Source organism: Natator depressus, chromosome 1, assembly GCF_965152275.1.
Source record: "Natator depressus isolate rNatDep1 chromosome 1, rNatDep2.hap1, whole genome shotgun sequence".
In the NCBI taxonomy this organism is placed as follows: Eukaryota; Metazoa; Chordata; order Testudines; family Cheloniidae; genus Natator; species Natator depressus.
Genome location: NC_134234.1, coordinates 264605469 through 264628321, shown reverse-complemented (window position 1 = coordinate 264628321; position 22853 = coordinate 264605469). Strand labels below are relative to the sequence as shown.

Below are 22853 nucleotides of genomic sequence, written 5' to 3'. Positions count from 1 at the left end.
TGGATAGAAAAAGAGGGGGGTGAGGGCTTGTGGAAGCCCCCCAAGAAGTTATTAAATGAACATGGGGTTACTTGCACTGTACACTTTTATCTGCTGGGTAGTCCAAGACATCTAATAATAAAGTTGTGGCCTGATTAAAACCATATGTAATGTCTCCTGTCCTTTTGGTATAGCCGGACAACTTACTTGATGGAACACTCATACAAAATGTGCATGCATATTTGATGCATGAATTATGCTTTCCATTTTTTTAAAGTTTGTTTGGAAAATGTTTCATTTTAATGTTATTTCTGTTACTATTATATGTTTGTGCAGTAGAGTTTTTAATACAAATGCAAGTTACTTTACAAATGAGCAAATAATACTCTTCTTATTGATAAAATTCTGTTGGCACACGATGCAGTTGACACAGGCCACTTTCTTTGTGTTTATCTACTTCTGCTTAATAGTTTGCCCACAAGCACTGGTAAGGAGGAGAGCAGGAATTCCTTGCATATCCTATATCAGAGGATCAAGTTTCCATTATCTTACCTCAGTAAAGAACTCCTGTCAAACAAGTTTGTGTTTTTTGAAGTACTTCTAGAGCATCTACTGCTTTCAAAAATGTGTAGTCTGCTCTTAGGTGAGCTTGAGTTAATATGCAAACTAGATGCCATTAACTTGGGTTTGAACAGAGACTGGGAGTGGCTGGGTCATTACACGTATTGAATCTATTTTCCTAAATTAAGTATCCTCACACCTTCTTGTGAACTGTCTAAATGGGCCATCTTGATTATCACTACAAAAGTTTTTTTCTCCGGCTGATAATAGCTCATCTTAACTAATTAGCATCTCACAGTTTGTATGGCAACTTCCAACTTATCTGTATGTGTGTCTATATATATATATATATATATATCTTCTTACTATATGTTCCATTCTATGCATCCGATGAAGTGGGCTGTAGCCCACGAAAGCTTATGCTCTAAAAAATTTGTTCATCTCTAAGGTACCACAAGTACTCCTGTTCTTTTTGCGGATATAGACTAACACGGCTGCTACTCTGAAACCTTAGGTTGAATGTTTTTCTTTCCTCTGGATACCCTATGTTATCCCTCATTCACTAACTTCTTCCTCTCTCTTTCTCTTCTTGCTGTCTGTCTTTTCTTACAACACTTTGTAGAAATGTTAAATATATAATGTTATGGCAAGAGGCACCAGATGGTGCTGTTACACATTGTCTTAAGTTATTTTTCTTAGTATGTGAGCAAATCTCTAGTATTTGAAGAATGCTGAATTGTTGTTCGTTTGGTTCAGTATTCATTGGAGCGCAGCTGTGACTGATAGCAGAGTTTGCTCTCTGCTTTATTCACTATATTTAGAGACAATTAGTGGAACAGAGAAGCTCTCTGCAAACAGTCTACTGGTTTGTGACTTGAAATTTCTGGAAGAAAGGGATTACCTGCATGCTCTTTATGATTGTCTCTGTTTCAGGACTGGTGTATGTATCTAAATAAAACAAATTATACTTAGCCCTGGTCTACACTAGGAGTTGAGGTCGAATTTAGCAGCGTTAAATCGATTTAACCCTGCACCCGTCCACAGAACGAAGCCCTTTTTTTCGATTTAAAGGGCTCTTAAAATCGATTTCCTTACTCCACCCCCGACAAGGGGATTAGCGCTGAAATCAGCCTTGCCAGATCGAATTTGGGGTACTGTGGACACAATTAGACAGTATTGGCCTCCAGGAGCTATCCCAGAGTGCTCCGTTGTGACCGCTCTGGACAGCACTCTCAACTCAGATGCACTGGCCAGGTAGACAGGAAAAGGCCCGCGAACTTTTGAATTTCAATTTCCTGTTTGGCCAGCGTGGCAAGCTGCAGGTGAGTGCAGAGCTCATCAGCAGAGGTGACCACGACCGAGTCCCAGAATAGCAAAAGAGCTCCCGCATGGACCGAACTGGAGGTACGGGATCTGATCGCTGTATGGGGAGAGGAATCCGTGCTATCAGAACTCGGTTCCAGTTTTCAAAATGCCAAAACATTTGTCAAAATTTCCCAGGGCATGAAGGACAGAGGCTATAACAGGGACCCGAAGCAGTGTCGTGTGAAACTTAAGGAGCTGAGGCAAGCCGACCAGAGAGGCAAACGGCCGCTCTGGGTCAGAGCCCCAAACATGCTGCTTCTATGATGAGCTGCATGCCATTTTAGGGGGTTCAGCCACCACTACCCCAGCCCTGTTGTTTGACTCCTTCAATGGAGATGGAGGCAACATGGAAGCAGGTTTTGGGGACGAGGAAGATAGTTCACAGCAAACAAGTGGAGAAACCGGTTTTCCCGACAGCCAGGAACTGTTTCTCACCCTGGACCTGGAGCCAGTACCCCACCCCCCGCCCCGAACTCACCCAAGGCTGCCTCCCGGACCCACCAGGCGGAGAAGGGACCTCTCGTGAGTGTACCTTTTAAAATAGTATATATGGTTTAAAAGCAAGCATGTTTAATGATTAATTTGCCCTGGCATTCGCGGCTCTCCTGGATGTACTCCCAAAGCCTTTGCAAAAGGTTTCTGGGGAGGGCAGCCTTACTCCGTCCACCATGGTAGGACACTTTACCACTCCAGGCCAGTAGCACGTATTCGGGACTCATTGTAGAACAAAGCATTGCAGTGTATGTTTGTTGTTCAAACAACATGTTCTTTATCTCTGTGTTATCCTCAGGAGAGTGATATCATTCATGGTCACCTGGTTGAAATAGGGTGCTTTTCTTAAGGGGACATTCAGAGGTGCCCGTTCCTGCTGGGCTGTTTGCCTGTAGCTGAACAGAAATGTTCCCCACTGTTAGCCTCGGGGCGTGGGGAAGGAGGAGGGGCTAGCCACGCGGTGGGGGGAGGCAAAATGCGACCTTGGAACGAAAGCACATGTGCTATGTATGTAATGTTAACAGCAAGGTTTACCATGAAAGAGTGTACCCACTGTTCTATAAAATGTGTCTTTTTAAATACCACTGTCCCGTTTTTTTTCCTCCACCAGCTGCATTTGTTTCAAGGATCACAGGATCTTCTCCTTCCCAGAGACTAGCGAAGATTAGAAGGCGAAAAAAAAGCACTCGCGATGAAATGTTCTCGGAGCTATTGCTGTCCTCCCACACTGACAGAGCACAGACAACTGCGTGGAGGCAGACAATGTCAGAGTGCAGGAAAGCACAAAATGACTGGGAGCAGAGGTGGCGGGCTGAAGAGAGTAAGTGGTGGGCTGAAGAGAGGTCTGAAGCTGAAAGGTGGCAGCAGCGTGATGAGAGGAGGCAGGATTCAGTGCTGAGGCTGCTGGAGGATCAAACTAATATGCTCTAGCGTATGGTTGAGCTGCAGGAAAGGCAGCAGGAGCACAGACCGCCGCTACAGCCCCTGTGTAACCAACCTCCCTCCTCCCCAAATTCCATAGCCTCCTCACCCAGATGCCCAAGAATGCGGTGGGGGAGCCTCCGGCCTCCCAGCCAGTCCATCCCAGAGGATTGCCCAAGCAACAGAAGGCTGGCATTCAATAAGTTTTAAAGCTTTAAACTTTTAAAGTGCTGTGTGGCCTTGTCCTTCCCTCCTCCACCACCCCTCCCGGGCTACTTTGGCAGTTATCCCCCTATTTGTGTGATGAATTAATAAAGAATGCATGAATGTGAAACAACAATGACTTTATTGCCTCTGCAAGCGGTGATCAAAGGGAGGAGGGGAGGGTGGTTAGCTTACAGGGAAGTAGAGTGAACCAAGGGGCAGGGAGTTTCATCAAGGAGAAATGAACAGAACTTTCACACCATAGCCTGTCCAGTCATGAAACTGGTTTTCAAAGCTTCTCTGATGCGCACCGCACCCTCCTGTGCTCTTCTAACCATCCTGGTGTCTGGCTGCGCGTAACCAGCGGCCAGGCGATTTGCCTCAACCTCCCACCCCATCATAAATGTCTCCCCCTTACTCTCACAGATATTGTGGAGCGAACAGCAAGCAGTAATAACAGTGGGAATATTGGTTTCACTGAGGTCTAACCGAGTCAGTAAACTGTGCCAGCGTGCTTTTAAACGTCCAAATGTACATTCTACCACCATTCCGCACTTGCTCAGCCTGTAGTTGAACAGCTCCTGACTACTGTCCAGGCTGCCTGTGTACGGCTTCATGAGCCGTGGCATTAAGGGGTAGGCTGGGTCCCCAAGGATAACTATAGGCATTTCAACATCCCTAATGGTTATTTTCTGGTCTGGGAATAAAGTCCCTTCCTGTAGCTTTTGAAACAGACCAGAGTTCCTGAAGATGCGAGTGTCATGTACCTTTCCCGGCCATCCCACGTTGATGTTGGTGAGACATCCCTTGTGATCCACCAGTGCTTGCAGCACTATTGAAAAGTACCCCTTGCAGTTTATGTACTCGGCGGCTTGGTGCTCCGGTGCCAAGATAGGGATATGGGTTCCGTCTGTGGCCCCACCACAGTTCGGGAATCCCATTGCAGCAAAGCCATCCACTATGACCTGCACATTTCCCAGGGTCACTACCCTTGATATCAGCAGATCTTTGATTTCATTGGCTACTTGCATCACAGCAGCCTGCACAGTAGATTTGCCCACTCCAAATTGATTCCCGACTGACCGGTAACTGTCTGGCGTTGCAAGCTTCCACAGGGCTATTGCCAGTCGCTTCTCAACTGTGAGGGCTGCTCTCATCTTGGTATTATTGCGCCTCAGGGCAGGGGAAAGCAAGTCACAAAGTTCCATGAAAGTGCCCTTACTCATGCGAAAGTTTCGCAGCCACTGGGAATCGTCCCAGACCTGCAACACTATGCAGTCCCACCAGTCTGTGCTTCTTTCCCGAGCCCAGAATCGGTGTTCCACGGCATGAACCTGCCCCATTAGCACCATGATGCCCACATTGCCAGGGCCCGTGCTTTGAGAGAAGCCTGTGTCCATGTCCTCATCACTCTTGTCACCGCGCTGACGTCGCCTACTCGCCTGGTTTTGCTTTGCCAGGTTCTGGTGCTGCATATACTGCTGGATAATGTGCATGGTGTTTAATGTGCTCCTAATTGCCAAAGTGATCTGAGCGGGCTCCATGCTTGCCGTGGTATGGCGTCTGCACAGAAAAAAGGCGCGGAACGATTGTCTGCCGTTGCTCTGACGGAGGGAGGGGCGACTGACAACATGGCTTACAGGGAATTAAAATCAACAAAGGGGGTGGCTTTACATCAAGGAGAAACAAAAACAACTGTCACACAGAATGGCCCCCTCAAGGGTTGAACTCAAAACCCAGGGTTTAGCAGGCCAATGCTCAACCCACTAAGCTATCCCTCCCTCTGGTATTTCAGGCAGGACTGAATCTCCATTAAAGTTTTCAAGGTGCCCCTGCAGACCTCACCAAAACGATTGTCGGCCGTTGATTTCACGGAGGGGGTTGGGGGGAAGCAAATGAGTACAAAACAAATCTGGTCTATTTCTTATTTTGATCCACTCCATCTATCTTTTACATCTTTGGTTGGCAACAGACGGTGCAGTAGGACTGCAAGCCATCCACATCTCCTGGCTGCTCAGCAGAAGATGGTGCAATAGGACTGCTAGCCATCCTCATCTCCTGCCTGCTCACCATAAGATGGTACAATAGGACTGCCTGCAGGACTAAAGCGAATGACCGGTTGAGTCACTCCTAATTTAGTCCCTGTGCCCATGTCTGCCCAGGCGCTCCTGACCGAACTTACCGAGGCGGCCAGGAACACCTCGGACACAATGACGATGGTTTTCAGGCCTCTTGCACCGTCTGCTGCCACAAGGCAATGGGTTGCTGCTGCTGTGTAGCAATGCAGTACCCCGTCTGCCAGCACCCAGGAGACATACGGTGACAATGAGCTGAGCGGGCTCCATGCTTGCCGTGGTATGGCGTCTGCACAGGTAACTCAGGAAAAAAGGCGCGAAACGATTGTCTGCCATTGCTTTCACAGAGGAAGGGAGCGAGGGAGGGCCTGACGACGTACCCAGAACCACCCGCGACAATGTTTTTTTGCCCCATCAGGCATTGGGATCTGAACCCAGAATTCCAATGGGCGGCAGAGACTGCGGGAACTGTGGGATAGCTACCCACAGTGCAACACTCCGGAAGTCAACGCTAGCCTCGGTAGTGTGGAAGCACTCCGCTGAGTTAATGCACTTAGAGCATTTTGTGTGGGGACTCACACAATCGACTATATAAAAAACAATTTCTAAAAAAACAACTTCTATAAATTTGACCTAATTTTGTAGTGTAGACATACCCTTAGAAGCCACCTAGACTCTGTATACTGACTTCTCCTCCGCTAGGAAGATGAGTTGCAAAGCCCCAGAATTTTACTACTGCTTGGCAAAGACTGTTCTCCGAAACAGGACACTAGTGTCAGAAGAAGGGGCAATAATAATATGAGTAGGAGAAACTACTTCCTCTCTCTTTTGCATTATATACTTACATAATACTCAAAAATCACTCCAAAAATGTTGTCTGTCTGGTTCTGAAGATGGACTTTTAGGCTCTCAGGCTGAATCTTACAATGCCCTTAATGCAGGAGCATAGTCTCAGCAGTATCCGGCATGGTCCATGAAAAAGTAATTAATCATTCTCTTCTGGCCCTGGAACTCAGCATCCGCTTTGCTCTGTGTAGGTCCTTAGGATGTTAATTCTATTCTAACAATTAAAAGTGTTAGCAGTAATAACTCATTATTTGCCTTCGGGTGCTGGCTTTGGAGCTATGGACCCTTTCAGTGATTATTTTATTGTCCTCTAGCATGCCATGAGGTGTCTGCAAAAGCTATTTTAATTCAAGTGATGGGGGGTTAAGCTTTTAGGACATACTCCCCGCCCTCCCGAAAGCCCACAAACAGCTAAATTTTATGTTTGTTTCTATTATCTAAATTACCCAGTTTTTACTGTAAGCTAGACCCTTGTGCTGCTAGCATTGTGGTTTCAGGTTTTGAAGCCTGTAGGTTGTCATATACTCTGGTTATGTATGTATCATTATGGGCTAATCTTTTCAGGTGAATATCCAGTTTTACTGAGAGCCTGTGCAAAATAGCATTTGTGGTTTCAGAAGATTCATATATTATTCTTTTACCTTATTATAAAATCACAGTGGGCCAATCTGTGAAGCCCTTTCTCAACCTGGGGAGAAATCTGTGTGAATAAACTTATGGAACTTAATGTAACTACTTGAGTGAATAGGTGCTCGCCATTGTGAGTAAGGGCTTGGATACGAAGTTTTGCTACACTTGGTGCTACTGAAGGTACATTCTGATGGTTCAGATGAAAGGGATGTCATTTACATTTCACAAGAGAATATTCTCTAACTAGGATCCAAATAACTGAGCTCTTCATTGTGAGAAGCATCACATGGTGGTTTTTGGCAATTGTTCATCTGCTCCAAGGACACTTTCATGTAGGGTTCTATTGTGTCACGTCTTCTGTTCAAGATGTATATGATGATGTGGGGAGAAGGCTTGTAAAGTGGAGGGCTCAGTATCCTCTACATTTTAGTTTCTACTCTCATGCTAGTGCAGTAGATTGAATGACCTGGTGTCTGCATGAGATTATGTATTGGATGAGGCTAGCTGAAGATCATTGCAGACAAGGCTAAAGTAATATTGGTATGTTTGGGTTAAAGTATGTTCTCTCTCAGCCAAAGGAGGATTACGGTTTTGTGGGGCCCTGGGCCAGAGCAAGTTGGGTGCCCGTCCCCACTCCTTCCACCTGCAGTCCCCCCTCTTCTGCCCTCCCCCTGGTATTCCTGCCAGGGAAATGGGGTCAGGGTGCGGGGGCTTGCCCTGCCCCGCCCCCCATCATGCGCTCCTATCGGGGTACAGGGGCTTCCCCCAATCCCTGGCAGGAGCACCGAGCAGGGTGCAGGGGTGCCCATTTTTCCAGGGCCCTCCAATTGTCCAAGGCCCCTGGGCATGGGCCCTGTTGACCCAGTGGCTAATCTGTCACTGCTCTCAACCCAAATATATTTCTTACACTATATGCTGAAGGGGTTAGATAAGGTATTATTATGACATCATCGCTTGGCCGGGCCAATAAATATAAGTAGTGGTAAAAGCAGTTTACTGTAATTTCATTGTGTGCCTACAGCACACAGGTGCTTCAATTGTGAAGTTAACACAATAAAAATAATAGAAATGACAGATCAGAATATTTCATTGAAGAGGCAAGGTTATATATAAAAAATACTGATTTAAAAGGGGCAAAAGAAAAAAGCCAGCTATGTCTCTCTTCCCTCCCTCTACCCCTGTGCTCGCACACTTGGGGAGTTATTTGCTAATTTACAGCACAAACAAGCGTTAAAACTTCCTGGCCAAGTGCCTGCTGCTAGAATCAGCCTTCTGTCTGCTCCCTAGTTACTTCTAACCATGTCTGAGCTGTACTAGAAGAGGGATCTTTTGGCTGTTGCACTACAGGAAGAGGTTACACCTAATTCCATACCCAAAACATTAAAAACCAAAAGTAAACCCAATAACGAAATGAAAAATAACCCACAGTTAATCTCCACAAGTTAATAACCCACAGTTAATCTGCAAACTGATCAGCTAACTCACCATCACTGCTTTTTAATATAACACATTTTTTTTATTTAATTTGTCGTGAACCATAATGCCTACAAGAAAATGGCCAGTGAGTTTCTAAATTACAGTTCCCAAAAGGCTACAGACCTAAAGTGCAAAGGTATAGTCTCTCATTCTCCTCAGTTATAAGATGCATCAGTTTGTGTCTGTACCTCGATTTAAAAGAGCCCTAGGCTCCCAGGAGGGGGACTCAGTGTACATAGATTTTATCTCATTGACTCTACTGTCAGACCTGCATAATGTCACACATCTGGTAGTCCTGTCATGCCTGCCCACAAAAGTACGTCAGTCATGAGAAAGGGAGACATCATGTACAGAATACCCTTTGGCCTATGGGAAGCTTCACTGGTTAAGGAGCCTGGAGATCATGGTTTCTGGTTGCACATCTTCTTTTAATCTTTCTGTGCAGTTCACATTATTGCTGACCAAGGCCAATCATAGAATCATAGAATAACAGAGTTGGAAGGGACCTCTGAAGGCCATCTAGTCCAACCCCCTGCCCAGAGCAGGACCAATCCCAACTAAATCATCCCAGCCAGGGCTTTGTCAAGCCTGACCTTAAAAACTTCTAAGGAAGGGGATTCCACCACCTCCCTAGGTAATGCATTCCAGTGTTTCACCACCCTCCTAGTGAAAAAGTTTTTCCTAATATCCAACCTAAACCTCCCTCACTGCAACTTGAGACCATTACTCCTTGTCCTGTCATCTGTTATCACTGAGAATAGTCTAGATCCATCCTCTTTGGATCCACCTTTCAGGTAGTTAAAAGCAGCTATCAAATCCCCCCTCATTCTTCTCTTCCATAGACTAAACAATCCTAGTTCCCTCAGCCTCTCCTCATAACTCATGTGTTCCAGACCCCTAATCATTTTTGTTGCCCTTCGCTGGACTCTCTCCAATTTATCCACATCCTTCTTGTAGTGTGGGGCCCAAAACTGGACACAGTACTCCAGATGAGGCCTCACCAATGTCGAATAGAGGGGAATGATCACGTCTCTCGATCTGCTGGCAATGCCCCTACTTATACAGCCCAAAATGCCATTGGCCTTCTTGGCAACAAGGGCACATTGTTGACTCATATCCAGCTTCTCGTCCACTGTCACCCCTAGGTCCTTCTCTGCAGAACTGCTGCCTAGCCATTCGGTCCCTAGTCTGTAGCGGTGCATTGGATTCTTCTGTCCTAGGTGCAGGACTCTGCACTTGTCCTTGTTGAACCTCATCAGATTTCTTTTGGCCCAATCCTCCAATTTGTCTAGGTCCCTCTGTATCCTATCCCTACCCTCCAGCGTATCTACCACTCCTCCCAGTTTAGTGTCATCCGCAAACTTGCTGAGGGTACAATCCACAGCATCCTCCAGATCATTAATGAAGATATTGAACAAAACCGGCCCCAGGACCGACCCCTGGGGCACTCCGCTAGATACCGGCTGCCAACTAGACATGGAGCCATTGATCGCTACCAGTTGAGCCCGACAATCTAGCCAACTTTCTACCCACCTTGTAGTGCATCCATCCAGCCCATACTTCTTTAACTTGCTGACAAGAATACTGTGGGAGACCGTGTCAAAAGCTTTGCTAAAGTCGAGGAATAACACGTCCACTACTTTCCCTTCATCCACAGAACCAGTTATCTCATCATAGAAGGCAATTAGATTAGTCAGGCATGACTTTCGCTTGGTGAATCCATGCTGACTGTTCCTGATCACTTTCCTCTCGTCTAAGTGCTTCAGAATTGATTCCTTGAGGACATGCTCCATGATTTTTCCGGGGACTGAGGTGAGGCTGACCGGCCTGTAGTTCCCAGGATCATCCTTCTTTCCTTTTTTACAGATGGGCACTACATTAGCCTTTTTCCAATCTTCTGGGACTTCCCCTGATCACCATGAGTTTTCAAAGATAATGGCCAATGATTGTGCAATCACATCCGCCAATTCCTTTAGCACTCTCGGATGCAACGCATCCGGCCCCATGCACTTGTGCACGTCCAGTTTTTCTAAATAGTCCCGAACCACTTCTTCCTTCACAGAGGGCTGGCCACCTCCTCCCCATGCTGTGCTGCCCAGTGCAGTAGTCTGGGAGCTGACCTTGTTCGTGAAGACAGAGGCAAAAAAAGCATTGAGTACGTTAGCTTTTTCCACATCCTCTGTCACTAGGTTGCCTCCCTCATTTAGTAAGGGGCCCACACTTTCCTTGGCTTTCTTCTTATTGCCAACATACCTGAAGAAACCCTTCTTGTTACTGTTAACATCCCTCACTAGCTGCAGCTCCAGGTGTGATTTAGCCTTCCTGATTCCATTCCTACATGCCCGAGCAATATTTATACACTCATCCCTGGTCATTTGTCCAATATTCCACTTCTTGTAAGCCTCTTTTTTGTGTTTAAGATCAGCAAGGATTTCACTGTTAAGCCAAGCTGGTCGTCTGCCATATTTACTATTCTTTTTACACATTGGGATGGTTTGTCCCTGTAACCTCAATAAGGATTCTTTAAAATACAGCCAGCTCTCCTGGACTCCTTTCCCCCTCATGATATTCTCCCAGGGGATCTTGCCCATCAGTTCCCTGAGGGAGTCAAAGTCTGTTTTTCTGAAGTCCAGGGTCCGTATTCTGCTGCTTTCCTTTCTTCCTTGTGTCAGGATCCTGAACTCGACCATCTCATGGTCACTGCCTTCCAGGTTCCCATCCACTTTTGCTTCCCCTACTAATTCTTCTCAGTTTGTGAACAGCAGGTCAAGAAGAGCTCCGCCCCTAGTTGGTTCCTCCAGTACTTGCACCAGGAAATTGTCCCCTGCAGTTTCCAAAAACTTCCTGGATTGTCTGTGCACCGCTGTATTGCTCTCCCAGCAGATATCAGGATGATTGAAGTCGCCCATGAGAACCAGGGCGTGTGATCTAGTAGCATCTGCGACTTGCCAGAAGAAAGCCTCGTCCACCTCATCCCCCTGGTCCAGTGGTCTATAGCAGACTCCCACCACGACATCACCTCAGGCTTTTAAACTTAATCCAGAAACTCTCAGGTTTTTCTGCAGTTTCATACTTGAGCTCTGAGCAGTCATACTGCTCCCTTACATACAGTGCAACTCCCCCACCTTTTCTGGCCTCCCTATCCTTCCTGAACAGATTATACCCATCCATGACAGTACTCCAGTCATGCGAGTTATCCCACCAAGTCTCCGTTATTCCAATCACATCATAATTCCCTGACTTTGCCAGGACCTCCAGTTCTCCCTGCTTGTTTCCCAGGTTTTGTGCATTTGTATATCGGCACTTGAGATAACCCGCTGAACGCCCCTTGTTCTCAGTATGGGGCAGGAGCCCTCCCCTCTCACATGCTCCTGCTCGTGCTTCCTCCCGGTATCCCGCTTCCTCACTTACCTCAGGGGTTTGGTCTCCTTCCCCCGGTGAACCTAGTTTAAAGCCCTCCTCACTAGGTTATCCAGCCTGCTTGCGAAGATGCTCTTCCCTCTCTTCGTTAAGTGGAGCCCGTCTCTGCCTAGCACTCCTTCTTGGAACACCATCCCGTGGTCGAAGAATCCAAAGCCTTCTCTCTGACACCACCTGCGTAGCCGTTCATTGACTTCCATGATTCGACGATCCCTACCCCGGCCTTTTCCTTCCACGGGGAGGATGGACGAGAACACCACTTGCGCCTCATACTCCTTTATCCTTCCCAGAGCCACGTAGTCTGCAGTGATCCGCTCAAGGTCATTCTTGGCAGTATCATTGGTGCCCACGTGGAAAAGAAGGAAGGGGTAGCGGTCCGAGGGCTTGATGAGTCTTGGCAGACTCTCCGTCACATCGCGAATCTTAGCCCCTGGCAAGCAGCAGACTTCTCTGTTTTCCCGGTCAGGGCGGCAGATAGATGACTCAGTCCCCCTGAGGAGAGAGTCCCCGACCACCACCACCCACCTCCTTCTCTTGGGAGTGGTGGTCGTGGAACCCCCAACCTTAGGACAGTGCATCTCATGCCTTTCAACTGGTGGAGTCTCCTTCTGCTCCCTTCCCCCAGACGTATCATCTGGGCCACTCCACGCAATGGTACCTGTGGAGAGAACATGAAAACGGTTACTTACCTGTGTCCGCGTTGCTGGTACATGGACGTTCCCCCTTCTTCTTCTGGAGGTCACGTATTGCCAGATTTCTTCACTGTCCTCCTGTCCGTGCTGCGCAGCCTGCTCTGAATCTTCAGAACCTTGTGCCTGTAGAAGCATATCCTAACATCTGTCCAGGAAATCTTCAGTTTCTCTTATGCAACGCAGGGTCGATACCTGTTGCTCCAGACCTTGAACCTTCTCTTCCAATATGGAGACCAGCTTGCACTTTGTACAGACAAAGTCGCTTCTGTCCTCTGGAAGAAAGACAAACATGGCACATCCAATTCAGGTCACAACAGTTGAAGTCCCCATCCATATTACCTTTCTACTATGAGCTTCCTCAGGAGATGCAGTAATTACTCAGAGAAGTCGTTAGGGTGTAAGCCTCAGTGGGCTCACTCCAGGCGAACTCCCAGGCAAACTCCTGCTGTTTGCTGCTCTGCTGTCCCCCGCTGCTCAGCTGGTTCCCCGCCGCTCAGCTGGTTCGCGGAGCGCTGGCTTTTTTTAACTCACCCGTAACTCAGGAGGCTGGGAGCTATCATGCCCTTACTTCATAAAGAAGGCAAGAGAGAGGTTGCACAAGGTCACTTCAACGTCAGAGTTGGAAACGTGATGGTTTTGTATACCTTCAGTTTTGTTTGTTAACTATTGCCTCTGTGCTCCCACACATTTGCGTGTAGTCTGCCAAAGACCACACTTGCTTTGGAAATTCTGACGTTGTTTTCATCATTCATATGAACTGCACGTGACTATGTACTGCCGAGGTGAGTGAACTTGTCCCTGCCTGGAGGGTTTGGCCATTCACTGGATAGTAGGCTGTACATAAGAGTTTCTTGGTGCAGACTAATACATCACTTCTGTCTTCTCGATGATAATTATGAGACCAAAGTTGTCACAAGCTGAAGAGAAATAGTCCATACTCCGCTGCATGTCAGACTCAGATTTGGCATTCAGGGAACAGTCATCAACAAAGAGAAGATCAAAAACAATCACTTCTTGTATCTTTGTCTTTTCCTGTAGTCTCCTCAAATTGAAGAGCTGGACATCAGTCCAGTATCCCTGTGTAACAGTCATGAAAGGCATCTGTAAGCATGGCAGAGAACATCATACTGAAGAGGGTTGTGGCCAACACACAGCCCTGCTTGACTCCATAGGTGCCTGGGAATGGTTCAGATGACTTGTTGTCCACAACAAGAGCGAACATGCCATCATGGAATTGCTGAACCATTGCGATGAATTTCTCCGGGCAACCGAATTTTGCTATGATCTTCTCCATGTGATGCTGGTAAATCAGGTGCCAGCTCGAGCCAAGGCCACAGGCATAGCTAAGAACTGGCAAACTCATTGCTGGAAACCAAACCAGCTTGCGACTAGGTTAGTTTATTTCAAAATAGGTATTAGTTTTATAAGAGTGTATTTAGCGCTTAGACTCTATGAAATGCTTGTAAGTTGCTGCAGGCATTAATTTCACTTGTAATGTCTGTATCCCATGCTATGTGGTTATATGTAAGTTTCGCTTTATAACTTTGAAAATATTTGCTCTGTACTTGTGAACCAGGCATGAGAATGATCCCCTCTGTGCATCAGAAGGACTATCAAAAATTCAGTGGACCAACATAGGACAAAAGCCTTGTTAATTGTCCTACCCACCCATGGAGGAGTACATGCAGAAGGCCTCGTACCATTGGTTTGAATACAAGAAGAGGGAAATAAAAACAGCTGACATGAAGATTTTTCATCTCTTTGCTGTTTGAACTCTTACAGGGCCGGAGACTCTAAACTGAAGTGAGGGTTCCCCCAGGGTTATCCCTGGGTTTGCCCTGAAAGACACTTTGAATTGTTAGATCACTGCAGCTCTGTCACTCATATGATTTAGGTTGCAATTCATTTCTGTGTATATGTCTGCTTCTTTTAACCTGTAAATAACTCTCTAAACTTTTATTAACTGGGACTAAGAAATAAGATAGTTTATTACAGGATTGGCTACAGGCGTTGTCTTTGGTATAAGATTTAGGGTACTAATTGATCTGGGGTAAGTGACTGGTTTCTTGGGGCTGAAAGCAACTAGAGTTGGGTGAAAATTGTCAGCCAAAGTAGATTTAGTGACCCTGAAAAGTTTCATGAATTTGTGTCAGTTTTGCCATATTGATCATATCAAAGAACCCTCTCATCCCACCCAAACAAAAAACAAAACAAAACAAAAATCTGAAAAAATAAAAATGTTTTGGTTTTTCAGTTTGAAATGACTTTTAATTTTGAAATTTCCTTCCCATTTATTTTTAATACATTAAAAACATTAAGCTCTTGAAATTGACTGAAAACATTTTGTTTGATGCCAAATGATTTTTTCCCCCCGATTATTTTGGAATTGCCAGTAAAGCAAAAAATCCATTATTCACACAATTCCGCCTACAATTCCCTGCCAACTGACTGTGGTTAGCCAGGTGGCAAGCTGTAACTACTGCTCCAGAGTAGGGAACTTTCTTATTACATTGTTACCTCATCCATCCCTTCCCACCCTTCTGTTAAAAGATTGTAATATTTTTGGAGAAGGGGACTGTGTTTGTACTTCACACCTGTACAGTGTCCGGCAGAAGGGACCCTCAGCCTGATGCGGGGCCTCTGGTTGCTTTCATAATACAAATAATGAATAAACCATGGGAGGCTCTTTGGGGTTACAAGCCATGTCAGCGAGCTCTTAGGCCTGTTGCCAAGCCTAATAGGTTTTCTAGGTGTGTGCATTGGGTTGTTGGCCCCCAAGGAGCCAACTAAGGCTTGCCAAACAAACATCTTAACTCTTGCAGGGAGAAAAACTCCTTGACAATTCTCCTACGGCTCATGTGTGGGAAGAGGTGAACTTTAGCTGCAAAAGAGGTTGAACATTCCCTGCTCTGCTGTCTGCCATGCCCTCTGCAGGATGTGGGAGTAATGGTCTAGCAGAAGATTGGGGGTTGGACTGCAGGAAGGCACCCCCCAAAAACTAATTATTACTTATATAGTCAGCATGAATACAGGAAAATTCATGTATTAAAATGAAGTGTTAAAGCCACTGCTTATCATGGGTTTTGAAAATATATAATAATCTATGTTAAAGTTCATGTAGAATCTTTAAAAATGATTTTTAGTTTGGTTAATTGATTGTAACAATAGATGTAGTCTTTACCTAAACTTGGCTTTAAACTCTGCACATATGCATGTGGGAAGGGAAATACTGTATACTACCTTTTGACAACCTAACATTTCTCCTCCACTTTAACATAGTTCTCATTTTAGTTAAAACAGTCAAAAGTACTAAATGCCAGTTTTGCTTTATAAAACTATTACGTATAACACTCTATTTTCCAAAGCTTGTCAACCTCCTATCTTGAAAGGCTTTTTAAATGTTGCATGCCTGTTTTCTTTTTTCCATATTTTTATTGCCGTGGATTAAAGTCAGGTTATTTTTATGCTCCCAGAACTCTGATTAGTTAGATTAGCAGAAGTGCTTTTGGTATTGATGATACCATTATATACTACACTAAACCCATTAATAAATTAACAGTGCAACTTGCCTGTTTATAAATGAGCTTTACTGGGGGTTGTTTAAAATGAAAAACAACACTGATTGCTTGTAATCTAATCCAGTGAGTTACACAGGTTTTTATGCATGTGAGGAAAAGACAATTAGTGCTACCTGAGAGGTTTTTATTTCCCAACTCGATTTTGAATGTAACAGAAATAATTTAGTTAAAAATAGCAACCTGGAATAACTGGTAATGAGCTTTGTGTAGAATAACAACTCATATGACCAGAAATCTTCATTTAAAAAAGTCACTTTTAATCCTTACTGTCTTCAGAGGTTTACAATATGTGCCTTTAGGCATAGTTATTCCTTTCTCCAGTGTCTCTAAAAAGAGTAATAGGTAAGGTTATTTAAGCTGTGAATGTCTATCATATTTGAAAATTTACTTGCATATTGATGGCTTGTCCTATAAACAAAAACTAGAATTTTCCTGCAACAATACGAGTTGAAATTTAGTTAGACAGCACAATTTCATAACAAAAGCCTGTAAACTGCAAAGTCGTGCAAGTCTTTATTTTTGTCTTTCCTTGTCAGCTTTTTGCATTGTTGATCGATTTGCTGTAGTGCTGCTGTCAGTAGTTTACCAATAGTCTGATAGGATCTCATGACTGGCATTTTGCCTTTTTAAAAACCATCTCCATTGCTACAGTAAAGAATTTGAACCTCTAAATCAGCTGTGATAGCTGCTAGCCTCTTTTATTGTTATTAATGTGCTAGTAGGAGAGGAATATTGAACAGTAATTAGGAGCCAGTAAATTGCTACTGGAATAAACTTGAAAAGGTCAGTTTCCAGGCAAGAAGCCTTTCATATATGTTATCTTTATTTTTCTTCTTCTATCACATTCATTATTAATATAGCAACATCCATTTCATTTATATTGACAAATGAGGGTAAAAATGTTACTTTAGTTCATAGTCTAAAAGCAGTAGTAATTATGTGAAAGTCACACTGCAGCAAAGTACTTGCTACTAAATTTAATTTTAACCTTTGAATTTGTTGTTCCTGTTAACTTGTATTTTTTTTATTAAGTGTGGGAAGAAATTTCTGAGTATTTTTAAACATGTTTGTAAAGATTGTATTCTGTAAATTATGTATTCAAACTTTAGTCCATTTTTAAAGATTTAAAGATTTAAATTGGTGCAAAATAAACTTTAAATAAAGCTGAGAAAATTGACATGATGGGATGTGGTGGCGGCTTTGAAAAAACTGACATCTTGGTTGATGGAAGACAACCTTAATGAATTCAGGAAATATTCCCAGAGAGAGAACATTCTCATAAAGGGAATGATGCTGTTGTGGAAAACATGAGAATGTATATATTTGGGAATCTTAAAATAAGCTTTAGACATTTAATCTGATATTTAATATTCATTCATTCTTTCAATCCTTAGGTATTTATAAACAATAAATGGAACTTTGAAGTAAAAGGAGTACTGAATAGCTTACTGCTTTGTTTTTCTAATAGGCATCCCTGTCAGGGTCTTGTTATGGACAATGCAAATTCTGGAGGAGTTGGCCAAGAATCAAATATATTTTCACATCTTCCTCTTCTGAATCTTCCTAAGGTAAATTTTCTTTTCAATAATATTAGTCTGCGTATGTGAGAATAGCATAGTTAGCTATCTGATGTATGTTTCTACTGATTATTTTTTATATTTTAAGCACTCTTTGCATATTTCACACAGATATATCCTTTGATGTCATCACAAATCTATACATTCTATATTAAATTAGCACAATTAAAAAAATTTTGTTTTCCTTAGGCCTCTTAATCCTGGTTTTCTTTTCAAGAGAAGAGGAAAAAAATAAATCAAACCCTGAAGTTAACAAGATGCCAGCTAAACATTGCTGCTTAATCACCTGCTTCTAATCTCTTCCCTAACTTTTGTTTACAATTTGTAAACTCCTTAGGGAAGAGACATTGTCTATATATGGGTATGTGTCTGTGACATATCCACTACATTTTTGGTGCTATATAAATAACATTATGCTAAAAGGCAAAACACGGTAGTAGGTATGTTTTGTTGCATAGCTTGTTCATTATGAAAATATCTTCCTTTACTTTCCAGTATTCATAAATCACATGCACATATGTGTACTGTGCTGGTAACAGTTGCTAGCGACTTTTGGCTACAAAATGGCAAAAATGCTGAGCTGTCCATAGCACCTGGTATGACAGATCAAATGCTCATTTGACTTTGCCTATGACAATTTTTTAATAGCTCACTTTACTTTCCAAAACTTCCCTCATGAGGAGACTTCCACCAGAAAACAGATACACATGGACATACGTATATGGTTCCAATACTATGCAATAATTATTTAAAAGGAAATATAAAACCCAAATTAAATATCTCATATATAATTAGATGTAAAACGTACATTTCTAAACCCAAGAAGCTTTTTCAAACCATGTGGTAATTCCATGACTTTCTATAAAAAAGACCTTGTATTTTATGAAACCCATCACCCTTTATTGTGTAGTTTCAGCTAACATCTCTGCTAGTACAGTAATGTCTTTTAACCGCCAAAACCTTTAATCCAGCATGGGTTTTCTTTCCAGAACCTAGCAGGATCATGTCTGGATCCATGCATTCATTGTGTAATTTAAAACTTCACTGGTTGTAGGCAACTCAGGTTTCCCTAGTAACCCAACTCAACAAAAATTCTTTTGAATGAGTATCTTCTTTTAGCCATTTTAATAGCGACTGCAGGAATTCTGTCTCACAGAAAAATGGACATAAAGTATATATCCTTATTTTCCCACATCTTCTCCAAGACACCTCATGGTAGCTATGTGAAATCTTTCAATGAAGTGTAGAGTTCCTAAGCATTCTGTAAAGCAATCATAGTGGAGACATCCTCCAGTTGTAGCTGAAATATTTCAGGCTTGGTTTCCATTGTTATAATGGATACACTCTGATTGCAAGCACTAAGGTATTCTGCAGTATGTATGTCTAAATGCCCAGTGACAAGAATGTGTTCATATAAGTGAATGAAAAAAGATATTCAGTATTAGTAAAAGAAAGCTTGCTTCTGAGTTAATCTATTCAGATTCTTCCCATTATTAATTCTTTTGTTTAGTGTCTGTATTACAGGTAGTATGTTTGGGGTTTTGGATTGTTCACCTCCCCTGCCTTTTATTTATATTTTATTTTTTTACTTTGTGATGACTGTTTTCAGTAGGCTTGTGCCACCGTAGAACCTTGTAATCTGCAGTTATTCGCTGTTTCTTTGAAAACTAAGAGTTATATTTAATCCCCTTTTGCTGTAAATGGAATCAGATGCTGAATGAATGAATGAATGCTTTCTAGAGTGAGTGTGTGTGTGTATGCGCGCATCTGTCAAATCCATATAAATATGGAATGCATGAGAGCATGGTATAGTATAAAGATTTTTCTGACATGAGTTTTGGATGACTGCATGGTTCACCAGTGGTGAATCCATGGTGGAGTTATGCAGGTTAAGGCTGCCATCTTTTTCTCCAGAATCTCACCTTTCTTTCTTTCTTTTTTTTTTTTTTTAAAGAGTAGTCTCTAACTGTTATAAATGCAGATGAAAGCTTGAAAATGTGAACCAAGTATAACTACTGAGTGATGTCTTCCTATGTCTGCCCACAGCTTGAAACAATACCACTGAGAAATGAATAGTGTGTGGGGCCTGTTGGCAATAATGTAACTTTAATCTATTTAAAAGTTGATCAAATCATTTATAAAAAGAACGGGAGGCTACTGTAAAGATCTGTACAATCTATGGAGAGTGGCATCTCATGATGGTGCCAGAAGTAGATGGCACTTGGGAGAACACCATCATTTCTAAATTGACCTGTCAAGCCAAAACACCCAGATGAGAGGAATGGAGCCCAGAGGGGCATCTGAACCCTAGCAAGGGGGAGCCAGTACTTCAGAGCTGGAGAGGGCATCCAAGCTGTCCCATTTCAAAATGGCTAGAGTCATGGATCTGCTGTGATGGGGGATGTAAGGCCTGGCAACTACCTTCCTGTCTCTAGTGGCTGCTGCTTCTTCCTTTGTGCTAGACTGAAGACTCAGACAGATATCTCTGCTGCAGCTATACCAGCACTCAGTTTCAAGCTTTCTTAGCAACCATGAGAGCAAAGCGTACATTCTGATATCACATGACTCTGAGTGATAGGACCCTAGGCATATGCTGGTTGTGTCTCTTTTTTAACCCAACCCTGAATACTACTGAGAAGGGCTGAAGCTTGAGAAGCCAGCAGAGAATACATGGTCACATTTTAAACATCCGCACAAGCTTTTGTGAATAACATCTCATTTTGGCATCCTGAGTAGGTGAAACTTGGCTTGTGGGCAAAGCTAGGCAGACTACCTTTGTTTTATTTCCCAATTTGAGCCTTCCTGTGTGATATACTTTAGATGGGGACCCTTCCATATGCAAGGGGAGAAGGAAGAAAGTTTATCAAAACAAAAAAGAGGGGCAGGGTTTGAAGTAGATCTGGTCAGAAAATGGGCATTTTTCTATAGAAAATTAAAATTCAGAAAAATTTCAGCTAAAAACCGTAACTATTTTGATTCAGATATATTGCCATGGTGCCTTCTGGGAGTTGCTGTTTGTGTGCCTCATGCTCCCATTCTCCTCTGTAAACCTGTCTCCCCGGTTGGACTACATCTACCATGAGGCCACCATGTCTTCCATTGCCCACCTTCTCCCCTTGCCAAGAGAGGAGCCTTTGGCCATGGTGCACCTTTGAAGATGTAGTCTCACCAGGATATAGGCCTATAGAGGAGTGGTTGGGGGTCACTGAATTGGAAGATGATGAGCTCTGTGTCACAGTCTCATGATTTGTCTTGACTCACAAAAGCCCTTCTTAGGTACATAGGTTTTGGGCTCTTTGGGTATGGAGAACTTTGGGTACAGAGAAGTTGGATGGAGATGATGCACTTTGCAAGAAAGCTTTCCCTGAGAAAAACCACTCTGTGGGAAGAGTTTGAAGGCGGCCATTGGTGGGGCCAACAGCCCCAGAAGATCAGCTGTGCAGAGGCATTAGCCTCCACATGTGAGGGTCCCAGGATTGATTGTAATGTGGGAACATCCATAGGTTTAAGTGGACAAGCCCTCCTGCCCCTTCTATGTAGTGGGGGTAAAACTGTTTATCCCTTTTCTTTATCTACTTGTAATGGGCAGATTAGGAGGAAAGTTTGTAAGTTGCAGCTTGTGAGTTTTCTGCCCCCGCAAGGTGGTTTTTCCAGTGTCAGGGTGAGTCTGGCTCTAAGTGATTGAATTTTCTTTCTTTTATCTTTTATGTTCCTTTGTAGTTTTTCTGTAAAGTGGGTGGGTGGGAATTGTGTTTCCATGTTATATTGTGCTTTTGGCATCATCTCCTTCTCTTCCTTTATTTACTGGAATTTATCAAGAAACCATATGAAATATATACTCTAGAGATGATGATTGATCTACACATTTCATATGTGAGAAGCTATTAGACATCTCCCCTGTAGCATATTGACAGACAACACAATCATTCTTAATCCTTTTATTTTCATAAAGTAACAGAATGGAGAAGAACTATTGGTGACTGTGTTAGCGTATACAATATTTTTAATAAAGAAGTGTCTGTAGTCACAGGCTTATCACAAAATTAAATATGAAGTCCTTTAAGCAACCATTTATGTTTCAGAGCTCATGAAGATTCCTAAGGGCCAGAATAGCTGAGCCATACTGGATTTAGACAATAGAATTCGATCCTTTAACAAACATCTCCCAATCAGGAAAGGATACGTGTGCTACATTTTGGCTCTAGGGTCAGTTCTGTGGGGGTTGAGATGGCTTGCTCTTCTCATAGAGATTTCTTTACCAGCTAGTATACCTTTGATAGCGAGGGAGGGGACAAACCTATAGTGACTAATGAAGCTGGAATGGGGCGGATGAGTCTGCATAAGTAATTGTGGTAGTAATGGTGATGGTGGTTGTTGCTATTGTAGGTTACAGTGTTTGGAAACCTTGTGTCCCTGAAGAGATATAATTCCACCTTATGAGCCCCTCCAGATTTGATGTCTCCTATTGCCCCTCTATAAAACAGTCAAAATTATATTCTTTCCTCAGACTGTGGAAAATGTCAAAATTACTACTATATTTGATAAGTTAAGACCTCTGAGCCTCTTTTGGGATATTTAACTAGAAATGGTGTTTCAACTGATTTGAAATAGCCTCTGAATAGAGCTGGTTACAAAATTAAAATCTATTTCTTTGAAAAGTTTCAAAATTTGGAAGTTGTTTTCATTTCAAAGTATTTCAAATAGATTCTTTTTTTCTTTTGTAAATTAAAAAAAGGCCTGTTTTGGGAGGAAAAAATTATCAAAAGCATTAGCAAAATGATTACCCAGTAATTGATAAATGAAACATTTTGATAACCATTTTCAGTAATATTTCTGATCAATTTTAAATAAAATAAGAAAAAGCACACTTTGTTTATATATAATATATATATTATTTTGAAAAAAAATATTTTGACCCAAAAAATTTGTATTTATTATTAGCAAAATTTCTACCTCTACCTTTCATTAAAGAGACTGGGTGAGAATTCAGTATCTAGAAATAGAATAAAAACATTTATTATTTGAATTCTTAGCATC

At 43.0% G+C, this 22853-nt stretch overlaps 1 long non-coding RNA gene across 1 annotated transcript in view; it reads left to right on the top strand.

Moving 5' to 3' along the window:
* The window catches only part of LOC141986494 (uncharacterized), a 153152-nt gene extending 149534 nt beyond the window's left edge, over positions 1-3618 (top strand). The window contains exon 6 of the long non-coding RNA XR_012639296.1: positions 3008-3618. This is a non-coding gene — a long non-coding RNA (uncharacterized LOC141986494). The remainder of the gene's footprint in view (positions 1-3007) is intronic.
* Positions 3619-22853: the final 19235 nt, after the last annotated feature.